The sequence below is a fragment of the Coregonus lavaretus genome, assembly GCF_964263955.1.
Source record: "Coregonus lavaretus genome assembly, chromosome: 2".
In the NCBI taxonomy this organism is placed as follows: domain Eukaryota; kingdom Metazoa; phylum Chordata; class Actinopteri; order Salmoniformes; family Salmonidae; genus Coregonus; species Coregonus lavaretus.
In genome coordinates this window covers 82,382,436-82,400,521 of record NC_139989.1, presented here as the reverse complement: position 1 = coordinate 82,400,521, position 18,086 = coordinate 82,382,436, and the positions used below count along the sequence as shown (strand labels likewise).

General features: G+C 43.7%; 1 pseudogene across 1 annotated transcript in view; it reads left to right on the top strand.

Moving 5' to 3' along the window:
* LOC311140884 (NLR family CARD domain-containing protein 3-like) overlaps positions 1-18,086 on the top strand; it is a 475,271-nt pseudogene that overhangs the window by 277,397 nt on the left and 179,788 nt on the right. The gene's annotated exons all lie outside the window — the stretch shown is intronic.

Genomic DNA, 18,086 nt, shown 5'->3' with positions numbered 1-18,086 from the left:
AATAATGCAGTGAGTCAGTGGTTCCTGCGCCACATGTAATTGCTTTGGAGTAGTTAAAATAATGTTTCTATATTTCTATATGATCAATCCATAAATAATATAGACCTACATGCAACAGTTTCTCTTCAGCTTTTGACAATGATTTCTGTATAATAATTATGTATAATAAATGTTGGTGATTCAATATCCTAGTTAATCATTACATGTCTTTTAACACACTATCTATGTTTGGCTCAGTCTGGCAGTTACCCAGAACTATCAGAGGCTCTCTCTTGTGGCTGCTGCTGATGACAACTGCATGTATGTTATCATAATAATGATGTCTGCATAACATTTAGTCTTCATTTTGGCAGATTAACTCTTGCTTATTTCTGAATATTAACTCAGGTTTTCGCCCAGCGGCAAATGAGTTGGAGCTGTGGCAGGTGTTGGACCTGTGGCCGAAAAGTGTCCAGTTTGAATCCCGGGCCGGGCGCTGGAAAGAACGGACGGAATTGATCTGACCCCTGGAGGGCTGCTGGGTCCAAGTCCTCAAAACAATCACCTTTCGTTGGGCCCTTGAGCAAGGCCCTTAACCCCACAACATGCTCTCCATCCAGGGGCGCTGCACTGCAGCTTGAACCTGTGCTGGTCTCAACTGTATGTGTGAGGTCTGCTGTTTGGGGGGGTTATGAACGGAGCAGAAAATACATTTTTGTTGTTTGCTGGAACTAATGGACAAAGTTGTACTGTATTGTAATGTATTGTATTGTAAAGAAGTCAGCCAGAGTTGGGCCATCGTTCGAACAAAGAGATGCCTCCCTGGCCACCAGTGTGTTTGAATATAACGAAGATAAATTCTACCCCCCATACAATAATTTTATACACAGTAATTACTTTTTTATATAAATAATAATAATAATAAATTATACACATTACATTTTGGATAGATAGTACTCAGACATCTATAGTGTTTACAGTAATGACTATTACCGATCATGATCTTTTTTAATCCCACCCCTCTGCTACTCTCAGCCCCGCCCACCTATCTCCGTAGAACATCCTCTTTTGATTTCCACCTGCAATATTTTTTTCAGCTGCGCTGTGATTTCTTGCATGCATTTTTAACCTTTCTAGTCGCATAGTATCCACTGACTGTAAGTTAAAGATCAATATTTTTCATAAGAGTATTGTTCTATTGTTGATTGACTGACTATGGCTTTCCAAACCCCCAGCACTGCTATTTCTAAGGATAATTTTTAATGAATATTGGGATTTTTCAACCATTCCTATTTTCCTATAAATTATATTCTTAGCTAAAAATATTCCTATTTAATAGTAGTAGCCATAATTCATAAATGACACCATGCAGGGTTCTATATGGAGCCATTTTGGTTCAGGGAAGAAGAACCTCTAGAGTTCTGATTAAAGAACCCTATAAAAGGTTTCTATATATAACTTTTAGTGGTTCCATATATTAAGCAAGCGATAGAACCCTTGTTGTTTAAAACAGGAGTGAAGAGTGTGTTGATTTGACGGTAGTATTGTCAAAATTCCGCTTGTAACAACGATCAGAATTAGTAAAAACAATAAGGTTCTGCATGACAACATATTAGACAATAACTAAGAGTAGGATAAATGATTGTGTCATGCAAAAATTCTATAGATATGTGTGTGTATGCTGGTAAAGATGTGTCTGTGTGTGTGTGTGTGTGTGTGTGTTTGTGTGTGTGTGTGTGTGTGTGTGTGTGTGTGTGTGTGTGTGTGTGTGTGCTGGTGAGACAACAACATATCACAGTCAAATATACAGGATACAAACATTTCATTCCAGCTATATAGCGTTTTGCTTAACGAAAATTAATACGCAAAAATCGATTAATTAAATTCTTAGAACAACAATATTTTACACCATAAGCAATCATTTCTGATGTAAAATAACAAACGTGAAAAAATTGTGCATATAACGTTTTAGAAATAAACTCCTTATAAATTCTTAAACAACATTGTTATCTCACCTCTTAGCTTTGGTGTCATGTCCCCCAGAGAGACTTGTTTTAGAGGCAGGGACCCCTTCCTCTCTCTCCCCAGAGAGACTCATTTTAGAGGCAGAGCCCCCCTCCTCTCTCTCCCCAGAGAGACTCATTTTAGAGCACTGACCCCTAAACAGAGATCCAACAGTTTGGTTGTGGTTAACACAGTGACAACTAATTATTGAAGGTCAATTGTTATATTTTATTCATTATCTCTTAGAAATAAAACATTTACTAACAGACACATCCAAACAGTCAGGTGATTTAATGCAATCACATCAACACGTAGTTTAGTGAGCAGGTAGCTTAGTGGGTAAGAGCGTTGTGCCAGTAACCGAAAGGTCGTTGGTTCTAATCCCCGAGCCGACTAGGTGAAAAATCTGTCGATGTGCCCTTAAGCAAGGCACTTAACCCTAATTGCTCATGTAAGTCGCTCTGGATAAGAGCGTCTGCTAAATGACTAAAATGTAAATGTCATGACTGACATTGTTAACCTTTTCTCCATGTAGTGGAACTAATAATAATAATAATGGGGGATTGATGGAAGTTACAATCTATCTGAAAAATTAAAGCTGATCTAAAACTAAAATAAAATAAAATAAAAATGATAATAATGTCTCACTTTCTCTTGTAATAATTCCACTCATTCTAGTGTGTTGCTTTGTTCAACAGGTCTGATATTATTATGATATTATTTAATTTAATTCATAATATCAATGTTAAGAAAAGTACGTTCAGGTTTCATACCAAATTACACAGGAAGCAGGAGCTCATTGTAATTTAGAAAACAACAAATGTTCTGATAATCTGAAAGATGATTTAGAACTATGATACATTAACATTTTTACAAATTGTAAAATAAGCACGATATACGAATCATATAATACGAGATATGAACAATATGTTTTTGAATTTGACTTGCCTACGCCCAGTTAGCGCCATTTTGTATGATTGAACTGTCACGTACCTGTCCCAGGTGAAATGGACTGTTAGATCTGAGTGTTTTACTGTCATTCTCTATACTATAATAACACCATATATTTAATTTCCCTACACACTTTACAATAATCCCTTGGAAGAGTCTTACCTTGTAGCCTGTATTCACAACCAGAACATGTCAAATCATTGAGATATTTTCCGTTCTGCTGAGAGAGCACCTTCCTGATGACAAGTGGCTCTGTATCTGTGTTCTAGGTACAGTTGATCTTTGGATGCAATAATATCTGGTCAAAGTCTAGTGGCACAACACCATAGTATAGCATTAACATAACGGTAGTTTAACCTTTGGCCAGTAAAGGCCATGGCATACTATAAAATGTAGAATCATTATGATGGATCCAGTTTCAACATATCTCTAACTGTGAAGTATACAGTGGGGTCCCAAATTATTAAATTAAATGATTTTATACTAATACAATTGCTCAGAGAAAGAGATTTTGTTTAACAAGTAATACTTTTTTTCTCAAAAATGTAGCGGTCAAATTTGACACCCCCGTTCAATACCTCCCTTGCGAGAACACATTGGGAGGGATATCAGACAATTCCTACATACAGAATCCTTCCAAATGAGCGACTACAGGAAGGTAAAGGTACAACTAAACACACAATAAAGAAACAAATCTCCCTAATTGACAGGAGGCTTGATTCTTAGTCATTTACCCACCGGCCTCTTACTACTAACTATCCCAATGTATACATTCTACCAATATCATTCATAAATAAATCCCTGGTAGGATCCTTACTACTATCCCAATGTATACATTCTACCAACATCATACATAAATAATCCCTGGTAGGATCCTTACTACTATCCCAATGTATACATTCTACCAACATCATACATAAATAATCCCTGGTAGGATCCTTACTACTGTCCCAATGTATACATTCTACCAACATCATACATAAATAATCCCTGGTAGGATCCTTACTACTATCCCAATGTATACATTCTACAAACATCATACATACATAATCCCTGGTAGGATCCTTACTACTATCCCAATGTTTACATTCTACCAACATCATACATAAATAATCACTGGTAGGATCCTTACTACTATCCCAATGTATACATTCTACCAACATCATACATAAATAATCCCTGGTAGGATCCTTACTATTATCCCAATGTATACATTCTACCAACATCATACATCAATAATCCCTGGTAGGATCCTTACTACTGTCCCAATGTATACATTCTACCAACATCATACATAAATAATCCCTGGTAGGATCCTTACTACTATCCCAATGTATACATTCTACCAACATCATACATACATAATCCCTGGTAAGATCCTTATTAATATCCCAATGTATACATTCTACCAACATCATACATCAATAATCCCTGGTAGGATCCTTACTACTATCCCAATGTATACATTCTACCAACATCATACATAAATAATCCCTGGTAGGATCCTTACTACTATCCCAATGTATACATTCTACCAACATCATACATAAATAATCCCTGGTAGGATCCTTACTACTATCCCAATGTATACATTCTACCAACATCGTTCATAAATAATCCCTGGTAGGATCCTTACTAATATCCCAATGTATACATTCTACCAACATCATTCATAAATAATCCCTGGTAGGATCCTTACTACTATCCCAATGTATACATTCTACCAACATCATACATAAATAATCCCTGGTAGGATCCTTACTACTATCCCAATGTATACATTCTACCAACATCATACATAAATAATCCCTGGTAGGATCCTTACTACTATCCCAATGTATACATTCTACCAACATCATACATAAATAATCCCTGGTAGGATCCTTACTACTATCCCAATGTTTACATTCTACCAACATCATACATAAATAATCCCTGGTAGGATCCTTACTATTATCCCAATGTATACATTCTACCAACATCATACATCAATAATCCCTGGTAGGATCCTTACTACTATCCCAATGTATACATTCTACCAACATCATACATAAATAATCCCTGGTAGGATCCTTACTACTATCCCAATGTATACATTCTACCAACATCATACATAAATAATCCCTGGTAGGATCCTTACTACTATCCCAATGTATACATTCTACCAACATCATACATAAATAATCCCTGGTAGGATCCTTACTACCATCCCAATGTATACATTCTACCAACATCTACATAAATAATCCCTTGTAGGATCCTTACTACTGACTATCCCAATGTATACATTCTACCAACATCATACATAAATAATCCCTGGTAGGATCCTTACTACTATCCCAATGTATACATTCTACCAACATCATCCATAAATAATCCCTGGTAGGATCCTTACTACTATCCCAATGTATACATTCTACCAACATCATACATAAATAATCCCTGGTAGGATCCTTACTACCATCCCAATGTATACATTCTACCAACATCTACATAAATAATCCCTTGTAGGATCCTTACTACTGACTATCCCAATGTATACATTCTACCAACATCTACATAAATAATCCCTTGTAGGATCCTTACTACTGACTATCCCAATGTATACATTCTACCAACATCATACATAAATAATCCCTGGTAGGATCCTTACTACTATCCCAATGTATATATTCTACCAACATCATACATAAATAATCCCTGGTAGGATCCATACTACTATCCCAATGTATACATTCTACCAACATCATACATAAATAATCCCTGGTAGGATCCTTACTACTATCCCGATGTATACATTCTACCAACATCATCCATAAATAATCCCTGGTAGGATCCTTACTACTATCCCAATGTATACATTCTACCAACATCATACATTAATAATCCCTGGTAGGATCCTTACTACCATCCCAATGTATACATTCTACCAACATCATACATAAATAATCCCTGGTAGGATCCTTACTACTGACTATCCCAATGTATACATTCTACCAATATCATACATAAATAATCCCTGGTAGGATCCATACTACTATCCCAATGTATACATTCTACCAACATCATACATAAATAATCCCTGGTAGGATCCTTACTACTATCCCAATGTATACATTCTACCAACATCATACATAAATAATCCCTGGTAGGATCCTTACTACTATCCCAATGTATACATTCTACCAACATCATACATAAATAATCCCTGGTAGGATCCTTACTACTATCCCAATGTATACATTCTGCCAACATCATACAAAAATAATCCCTGGTAGGATCCTTACTACTATCCCAATGTATACATTCTACCAACATCATACATACATAATCCCTGGTAGGATCCTTAATACTATCCCAATGTATACATTCTACCAACATCATACATAAATAATCCCTGGTAGGATCCTTACTACTATCCCAATGTATACATTCTACCAACATCATACATAAATAATCCCTGGTAGGATCCTTACTACTATCCCAATGTATACATTCTACCAACATCATACATAAATAATCCCTGGTAGGATCCTTACTACTATCCCAATGTATACATTGTACCAACATCATACATAAATAATCCCTGGTAGGATCCTTACTAATATCCCAATGTATACATTCTGCCAACATCATACATAAATAATCCCTGGTAGGATCTCTCCCCCCCCCCCCACCAATCCAACTCTAACCCTAACCCTAACCCAACCCTATCCCTAACCCTAACCCAACTCTATCCCTGACCCTAACCCAACTCTATCCCTAACCCTAATCCAACTCTATCCCTAACCCTAACCCAACTCAATCCCTAACCCTAACCCTAACCCAACTCTATCCCTAACCCTAACCCAACTCTATCCCTAACCCTAACCCAACTCAATCCCTAACCCTAACCCTAACCCAACTCTATCCCTAACCCTAACCCAACTCTATTCCTAACCCTAACCCAACTCTATCCCTAACCCTAACCCAACTCTATCCCTAACCCTAACCCAACTCTATCCCTAACCCTAACCCTAACCCAACTCTATCCCTAACCCAAATATTTCCCTATCCCTAACCCAACCCTATCCCTAACCCTAACCCTATCCCAACTCTATCCCTATCCCTAACCCAACTCTATCCCTAACCCTAACCCAACTCTATCCCTAGCCCTAACCCAACTCTATCCCTAACCCTAACCCAACCCCATCCCTAACCCTAACCCAACCCTATCCCTAACCCTAACCCTAACCCAACTCTATCCCTAACCCTAACCCAACCCTATCCCTAACCCTAACCCAACCCTATCCCAAACCATAACCCAACCCTATCCCTAACCCTAACCCAACTCTATCCCTAACCATAACCCAACTCTATCCCTAACCCTAACCCAACTCTATCCCTAACCCTAACCCAACTCTATCCCTAACCCTAAACCAACTCTATCCCTAACCCTAACCCAACTCTATCCCTAACCCTAACCCAACTCTCTCCCTAACCCTAAACCAACTCTATCCCTAACCCTAACCCTAACCCAACTCTATCCCTAACCCAACTCTATCCCTAACCCTAACCCAACCCTATCCCTAACCCTAACCCTAACCCTATCCCAACTCTATCTCTAACCCTATCCCAACTCTATCCCTAACCCTAACCCAACCCTATCCCTAACCCTAACCCAACCCTATCCCTAACCCTAACCCAACTCTATCCCTAACCCTAACCCAACTCTATCCCTAACCCTAACCCAACTCTATCCCTAACCCTAACCCAGCTCTATCCCTAACCCTAACCCTAACCCAACTCTATCCCTAACCCAACTCTTTCCAAAACCCTAACCCAACCCTATCCCTAACCCTAACCCTATCCCAACTCTATCCCTATCCCTAACCCAACTATATCCCTAACCCTAACCCAACTCTATCCCTAACCCTAACCCAACCCTATCCCTAACCCTAACCCAACCCTATCCCTAACCCTAACCCAACCCTATCCCTAACCCTAACCCTAACCCAACCCTATCCCTAACCCTAACCCTAACCCTAACCCAACCCTATCCCAAACCCTAACCCAACCCTATCCCTAACCCTAACCCAACTCTATCCCTAACCATAACCCAACTCTATCCCTAACCCTAACCCAACTCTATCCCTAACCCTAACCCAACTCTATCCCTAACCCTAACCCAACTCTATCCCTAACCCTAACCCAACTCTATCCCTAACCCAACTCTATCCCTAACCCTAACCCAACCCTATCCCTAACCCTAACCCTATCCCAACTCCATCCCTAACCCTAACCCAACTCTATCCCTAACCCTAACACAGCTCTATCCCTAACCCTAACCCTAACCCAACTCTATCCCTAACCCAATTCTATCCCTAACCCTAACCCAACCCTATCCCTAACCCTAACCCAACCCTATCCCTAACCCTAACCCTAACCCAACCCTATCCCTAACCCTAACCCAACTCTATCCCTAACCCTAAGCCAACTCTATCCCTAACCCTAACCCAACTCAATCCCTAACCCTAACCCAACTCTATCCCTAACCCTAACCCAACTCTACCCCTAACCCAACTCTATCCCTAACCCTAACCCAACTCTATCCCTAACCCTAACCCAACTCTATCCCTAACCCAACTCTATCCCTAACCCTAACACAACTCAATCCCTAACCCTAACCCATCCCTATCCCTAACCCTAACCCAACTATATCCTTAACCCTAACCCAACTCTATCCCTAACCCTAACCCCTTTATCCCTAACCCTAACCCAACTCTATCCCTAACCCTAACCCAACTCTATCCCTAACACTAATCCAACTCTATCCCTAACCCTAACCCAACTCTATCCCTATCCCTAACCCTAACCCAACTCTATCCCTAACCCTAACCCAACTCTATCCCTAACCCTAACCCAACTCTATCCCTAACCCTAACCCAACTCTATCCCTAACCCTAACCCAACTCTAACCCTAACCCTAAACCAACTCTATCCCTATCCCTAACCCAACTCTATCCCTAACCCAACTCTATCCCTAACCCTAACCCAACTCAATCCCTAACCCTAACCCAACCCTATCCCTAACCCTAACCCAACTCAATCCCTAACCCTAACCCAACCCTATTCCTAACCCTGACCCAACTCTATCCCTAACCCTAACCCAACTCTATCCCTAACCCTAACACAACTCTATCCCTATCCCTAACCCAACTCAATCCCTATCCCTAACCCAACTCTATCCCTAACCCTAACCCAACTCAATCCCTAACCCAACTCTATCCCTAACCCTAACCCAACTCTATCCCTAACCCTAACCCTAACCCAACCCTATCCCTAACCCTAACCGTAACCCAACTCTAACCCTAACCCTAACCCAACTCTATCCCTAACCCAACCCTATCCCTAACCCTAACCCAACTCAATCCCTAACCCAACCCTAACCCAACTCTATCCCTAACCCTAACCCAACTCTATCCCTAACCCAACTCTATCCCTAACCCTAACCCAATTCTATCCCTAACCCTAACCCAACTCTATCCCTAACCCTAACCGAACTCTATCCCTAACCCTAACCCAACACTATCCCTAACCCTAACCCAACTCTAACCCTAATCCTAACCCAACTCTATCCATAACCCAACCCTATCCCTAACCCTAACCCAACTCAATCCCTATCCCTAACCCAACTCTATCCCTAACCCTAACCCAACTCAATCCCTAACCCAACTCTATCCCTAACCCTAACCCAACTCTATCCCTAACCCTAACCCTAACCCAACCCTATCCCTAACCCTAACCCTAACCCTAACCCTAACCCAACTCTAACCCTAACCCTAACCCAACTCTATCCCTAACCCAACCCTATACCTAACCCTAACCCAACTCAATCCCTAACCCAACCCTAACCCAACTCTATCCCTAACCCTAACCCAACTCTATCCCTAACCCAACTCTATCCCTAACCCTAACCCAATTCTATCCCTAACCCTAACCCAACTCTATCCCTAACCCAACCCTATCCCTAACCCTAACCCAACTCTATCCCTAACCCTAACCCAACACTATCCCTAACCCTAACCCAACTCTAACCCTAACCCTAACCCAACTCTATCCCTAACCCAACCCTATCCCTAACCCTAACCCAACTAAATCCCTAACCCAACTCAATCCCTAACACTAACCCAACTCTATCCCTAACCCTAACCCAACTCTATCCCTAACCCTAACCCAACTCTATCCCTAACCCTAACCCAGCCCTATCCCTAACCCTAACCCAGCTCTATCCCTAACCCTAACCCAACTCTATCCCTAACCCTAACCCAACTCTATCCCTAACCCTAACCAAACTCTATCCCTAACACTAACCCAACTCTATCCCTAACCCTAACCCAACTCTATCACTAACCCTAACCCAACTCTATCCCTAACCCTAAACCAACCCTATCCCTAACCCTATCCCAACTCTATCCCTAACCCAACTCAATCCCTAACCCAACTCTATCCCTAACCCTAACCCAACCCTATCCCTAACCCTAACCCAATTCTATCCCTAAACCAACTCAATCCCTAACGCAACTCTATCCCTAACCCTAACCCAACCCTATCCCTAACCCTAACCCAACTCTATCCCTAACCCTAACCCAACTCTGTCCCTAACTCTAACCCAACCCTATCCCTAACCCTAACCCAACTCAATCCCTAACCCACCTCTGTCCCTAACCCTAACCCAACCCTATCCCTAACCCTAACCCAACTCAATCCCCAACCCAACTCTATCCCTAACCCTAACCCAACCCTATCCCTATCCCTATCCCTATCCCTATCCCTAACCCAACTCTATCCCTAACCCAACTCTATCCCTAACCCTAACCCAACTCTATCCCTAACCTTAACCCAACTCAATCCCTAACCCAACCCTATCCCTATCCCTAACCATAACCCAACTCTATCCCTAACCCTAACCCAACTCTATCCCTAACCCTAACCCAACTCAATCCCTAACCCTAACCCAACTCTATCCCTAACCCTAACCCAACTCTATCCCTAACCCTAACCCAACCCTATCCCTAACCCTAACCCAACTCAATCCCTAACAAAACCCTATCCCTATCCCTAACCCAACACAATCCCTAACCCAACTCTATCCCTAACCCTAACCCAACTCTATCCCTAACCCTAACCCAACTCTATCCCTAACCCTAACCCAAGTCAATCCCTAACCCTAACCCAACTCTATCCCTAACCCTAACCCAACTCTATCCCTACCCCTAACCCAACCCTATCCCTAACCCTAACCCTAACCCTAACCCAACCCTATCCCAAACCCTAACCCAACCCTATCCCTAACCCTAACCCAACTCTATCCCTAACCATAACCCAACTCTATCCCTAACCCTAACCCAACTCTATCCCTAACCCTAAACCAACTCTATCCCTAACCCTAACCCAACTCTATCCCTAACCCTAACCCTAACCCAACTCTATCCCTAACACAACTCTATCCCTAACCCTAACCCAACCCTATCCCTAACCCTAACCCTATCCCAACTCCATCCCTAACCCTAACCCAACTCTATCCCTAACCCTAACACAGCTCTATCCCTAACCCTAACCCAACTCTATCCCTAACCCAACTCTATCCCTAACCCTAACCCAACCCTATCCCTAACCCTAACCCAACCCTATCCCTAACCCTAACCCTAACCCAACCCTATCCCTAACCCTAACCCAACTCTATCCCTAACCCTAAGCCAACTCTATCCCTAACCCTAACCCAACTCAATCCCTAACCCTAACCCAACTCTATCCCTAACCCTAACCCAACTCTACCCCTAACCCAACTCTATCCCTAACCCTAACCCAACTCTATCCCTAACCCTAACCCAACTCTATCCCTAACCCAACTCTATCCCTAACCCTAACACAACTCAATCCCTAACCCTAACCCATCCCTATCCCTAACCCTAACCCAACTATATCCCTAACCCTAACCCAACTCTATCCCTAACCCTAACCCCTTTATCCCTAACCCTAACCCAACTCTATCCCTAACCCTAACCCAACTCTATCCCTAACACTAATCCAACTCTATCCCTAACCCTAACCCAACTCTATCCATATCCCTAACCCTAACCCAACTCTATCCCTAACCCTAACCCAACTCTATCCCTAACCCTAACCCAACTCTATACCTAACCCTAACCCAACTCTATCCCTAACCCTAACCCAACTCTAACCCTAACCCTAAACCAACTCTATCCCTAACCCTAACCTAACTCTATCCCTAACCCAACTCTATCCCTAACCCTAACCCAACTCAATCCCTAACCCTAACCCAACCCTAACTCTATCCCTAACCCAACTCTATCCCTAACCCTAACCCAACTCAATCCCTAACCCTAACCCAACCCTATCCCTAACCCTAACCCAACTCAATCCCTAACCCTAACCCAACCCTATTCCTAACCCTAACCCAACTCTATCCCTAACCCTAACCCAACTCTATCCCTAACCCTAACCCAACTCTATCCCTATCCCTAACCCAACTCAATCCCTATCCCTAACCCAACTCTATCCCTAACCCTAACCCAACTCAATCCCTAACCCAACTCTATCCCTAACCCTAACCCTAACCCAACTCTATCCCTAACCCTAACCCTAACCCAACCCTATCCCTAACCCTAACCGTAACCCAACTCTAACCCTAACCCTAACCCAACTCAATCCCTAACCCAACCCTAACCCAACTCTATCCCTAACCCTAACCCAACTCTATCCCTAACCCAACTCTATCCCTAACCCTAACCCAATTCTATCCCTAACCCTAACCCAACTCTATCCCTAACCCTAACCCAACTCTATCCCTAACCCTAACCCAACACTATCCCTAACCCTAACCCAACTCTAACCCTAATCCTAACCCAACTCTATCCCTAACCCAACCCTATCCCTAACCCTAACCCAACTCAATCCCTATCCCTAACCAAACTCTATCCCTAACCCTAACCCAACTCAATCCCTAACCCAACTCTATCCCTAACCCTAACCCAACTCTATCCCTAACCCTAACACTAACCCAACCCTATCCCTAACCGTAACCCTAACCCTAACCCAACTCTATCCCTAACACTAACCCAACTCAATCCCTAACCCAACCCTAACCCAACTCTATCCCTAACCCTAACCCAACTCTATCCCTAACCCTAACCCAACTCAATCCCTAACCCAACTCTATCCCTAACCCTAACCCAATTCTATCCCTAACCCTAACCCAACTCTATCCCTAACCCAACCCTATCCCTAACCCTAACCCAACTCTATCCCTAACCCTAACCCAACACAATCCCTAACCCTAACCCAACTCTAACCCTAACCCTAACCCAACTCTATCCCTAACCCAACCCTATCCCTAACCCGAACCCAACTCAATCCCTAACCCAACTCAATCCCTAACACTAACCCAACTCTATCCCTAACCCTAACCCAACTCTATCCCTAACCCTAACCCAACTCTATCCCTAACCCTAACCCAGCCCTATCCCTAACCCTAACCCAGCTCTATCCCTAACCCTAACCCAACTCTGTCCCTAACTCTAACCCAACCCTATCCCTAACCCTAACCCAACTCAATCCCTAACCCACCTCTGTCCCTAACCCTAACCCAACCCTATCCCTAACCCTAACCCAACTCAATCCCCAACCCAACTCTATCCCTAACCCTAACCCAACCCTATCCCTATCCCTATCCCTATCCCTATCCCTAACCCAACTCTATCCCTAACCCAACTCTATCCCTAACCCTAACCCAACTCTATCCCTAACCTTAACCCAACTCAATCCCTAACCCAACCCTATCCCTATCCCTAACCATAACCCAACTCTATCCCTAACCCTAACCCAACTCTATCCCTAACCCTAACCCAACTCAATCCCTAACCCTAACCCAACTCTATCCCTAACCCTAACCCAACTCTATCCCTAACCCTAACCCAACCCTATCCCTAACCCTAACCCAACTCAATCCCTAACAAAACCCTATCCCTATCCCTAACCCAACACAATCCCTAACCCAACTCTATCCCTAACCCTAACCCAACTCTATCCCTAACCCTAACCCAACTCTATCCCTAACCCTAACCCAAGTCAATCCCTAACCCTAACCCAACTCTATCCCTAACCCTAACCCAACTCTATCCCTACCCCTAACCCAACCCTATCCCTAACCCTAACCCTAACCCTAACCCAACCCTATCCCAAACCCTAACCCAACCCTATCCCTAACCCTAACCCAACTCTATCCCTAACCATAACCCAACTCTATCCCTAACCCTAACCCAACTCTATCCCTAACCCTAAACCAACTCTATCCCTAACCCTAACCCAACTCTATCCCTAACCCTAACCCTAACCCAACTCTATCCCTAACACAACTCTATCCCTAACCCTAACCCAACCCTATCCCTAACCCTAACCCTATCCCAACTCCATCCCTAACCCTAACCCAACTCTATCCCTAACCCTAACACAGCTCTATCCCTAACCCTAACCCAACTCTATCCCTAACCCAACTCTATCCCTAACCCTAACCCAACCCTATCCCTAACCCTAACCCAACCCTATCCCTAACCCTAACCCTAACCCTAACCCAACCCTATCCCTAACCCTAACCCAACTCTATCCCTAACCCTAAGCCAACTCTATCCCTAACCCTAACCCAACTCAATCCCTAACCCTAACCCAACTCTATCCCTAACCCTAACCCAACTCTACCCCTAACCCAACTCTATCCCTAACCCTAACCCAACTCTATCCCTAACCCTAACCCAACTCTATCCCTAACCCAACTCTATCCCTAACCCTAACACAACTCAATCCCTAACCCTAACCCATCCCTATCCCTAACCCTAACCCAACTATATCCCTAACCCTAACCCAACTCTATCCCTAACCCTAACCCCTTTATCCCTAACCCTAACCCAACTCTATCCCTAACCCTAACCCAACTCTATCCCTAACACTAATCCAACTCTATCCCTAACCCTAACCCAACTCTATCCATATCCCTAACCCTAACCCAACTCTATCCCTAACCCTAACCCAACTCTATCCCTAACCCTAACCCAACTCTATACCTAACCCTAACCCAACTCTATCCCTAACCCTAACCCAACTCTAACCCTAACCCTAAACCAACTCTATCCCTAACCCTAACCTAACTCTATCCCTAACCCAACTCTATCCCTAACCCTAACCCAACTCAATCCCTAACCCTAACCCAACCCTAACTCTATCCCTAACCCAACTCTATCCCTAACCCTAACCCAACTCAATCCCTAACCCTAACCCAACCCTATCCCTAACCCTAACCCAACTCAATCCCTAACCCTAACCCAACCCTATTCCTAACCCTAACCCAACTCTATCCCTAACCCTAACCCAACTCTATCCCTAACCCTAACCCAACTCTATCCCTATCCCTAACCCAACTCAATCCCTATCCCTAACCCAACTCTATCCCTAACCCTAACCCAACTCAATCCCTAACCCAACTCTATCCCTAACCCTAACCCTAACCCAACTCTATCCCTAACCCTAACCCTAACCCAACCCTATCCCTAACCCTAACCGTAACCCAACTCTAACCCTAACCCTAACCCAACTCAATCCCTAACCCAACCCTAACCCAACTCTATCCCTAACCCTAACCCAACTCTATCCCTAACCCAACTCTATCCCTAACCCTAACCCAATTCTATCCCTAACCCTAACCCAACTCTATCCCTAACCCTAACCCAACTCTATCCCTAACCCTAACCCAACACTATCCCTAACCCTAACCCAACTCTAACCCTAATCCTAACCCAACTCTATCCCTAACCCAACCCTATCCCTAACCCTAACCCAACTCAATCCCTATCCCTAACCAAACTCTATCCCTAACCCTAACCCAACTCAATCCCTAACCCAACTCTATCCCTAACCCTAACCCAACTCTATCCCTAACCCTAACACTAACCCAACCCTATCCCTAACCGTAACCCTAACCCTAACCCAACTCTATCCCTAACACTAACCCAACTCAATCCCTAACCCAACCCTAACCCAACTCTATCCCTAACCCTAACCCAACTCTATCCCTAACCCTAACCCAACTCAATCCCTAACCCAACTCTATCCCTAACCCTAACCCAATTCTATCCCTAACCCTAACCCAACTCTATCCCTAACCCAACCCTATCCCTAACCCTAACCCAACTCTATCCCTAACCCTAACCCAACACAATCCCTAACCCTAACCCAACTCTAACCCTAACCCTAACCCAACTCTATCCCTAACCCAACCCTATCCCTAACCCGAACCCAACTCAATCCCTAACCCAACTCAATCCCTAACACTAACCCAACTCTATCCCTAACCCTAACCCAACTCTATCCCTAACCCTAACCCAACTCTATCCCTAACCCTAACCCAGCCCTATCCCTAACCCTAACCCAGCTCTATCCCTAACCCTAACCCAACTCTATCCCTAACCCTAACCCAACTCTATCCCTAACCCTAACCAAACTCTATCCCTAGCACTAACCCAACTCTATCCCTAACCCTAGCCCAACTCTATCACTAACCCTAACCCAACTCTATCCCTAACCCTAACCCAACCCTATCCCTAACCCTATCCCAACTCTATCCCTAACCCAACTCAATCCCTAACCCAACTCTATCCCTAACCCTAACCCAACCCTATCCCTAACCCTAACCCAACACTATCCCTAAACCAACTCAATCCCTAACGCAACTCTATCCCTAACCCTAACCCAACCCTATCCCTAACCCTAACCCAACTCTATCCCTAACCCTAACCCAACTCTGTCCCTAACTCTAACCCAACCCTATCCCTAACCCTAACCCAACTCAATCCCTAACCCAACTCTGTCCCTAACCCTAACCCAACCCTATCCCTAACCCTAACCCAACTCAATCCCCAACCCAACTCTATCCCTAACCCTAACCCAACCCTATCCCTATCCCTATCCCTATCCCTATCCCTATCCCTATCCCTAACCCAACTCTATCCCTAACCCAACTCTATCCCTAACCCTAACCCAACTCTATCCCTAACCCTAACCTAACTCAATCCCTAACCCAACTCTATCCCTAACCCTAACCCTAACCCAACCCTATCCCTAACCTTAAACCAACTCTATCCCTAACCCTAACCCAACTCTATCCCTAACCCTAACCCAACTCTATCCCTAACTTTAACCCAACTCTATCCCTAACCTTAACCCAACTCAATCCCTAACCCAACCCTATCCCTATCCCTAACCATAACCCAACTCTATCCCTAACCCTAACCCAACTCTATCCCTAACCCTAACCCAACTCAATCCCTAACCCTAACCCAACTCTATCCCTAACCCTAACCCAACTCTATCCCTAACCCTAACCCAACCCTATCCCTAACCCTAACCCAACTCAATCCCTAACAAAACCTATCCCTATCCCTAACCCAACTCAATCCCTAACCCAACTCTATCCCTAACCCTAACCCAACTCTATCCCTAACCCTAACCCAACTCTATCCCTAACCCTAACCCAACTCAATCCCTAACCCTAACCCAACTCTATCCCTAACCCTAACCCAACTCTATCCCTACCCCTAACCCAACCCTATCCCTAACCCTAACCCTAACCCAACTCTATCCTTAACCCTAACCCAACTCTATCCCTAACCATAACCCTAACCCAACCCTATCCCTAACCCTAACTCAACTCTGTCCCTAACCCTAACCCAACCCTATCCCTAACCCTAACCCAACTCAATCCCTAACCCAACCCTATCCCTAACCTTAACCCAACCCTATCCCTAACCCTAACCCAACCCTATCCCTATTCCTAACCCTAACCCAACCCTATCCCTAACCCTAACCCAACTCTATCCCTAACCCTAAGCCAACTCTATCCCTAACCCTAACCCAACTCAATCCCTAACCCTAACCCAACTCTATCCCTAACCCTAACCCAACTCTATCCCTAACCCTAACCCAACTCTATCCCTAACCCTAACCCAACTCTATCCCTATCCCAACTCTATCCCTAACCCAACTCTATCCCTAACCCTAACCCAACTCAATCCCTAACCCTAACCCATCCCTATCCCTAACCC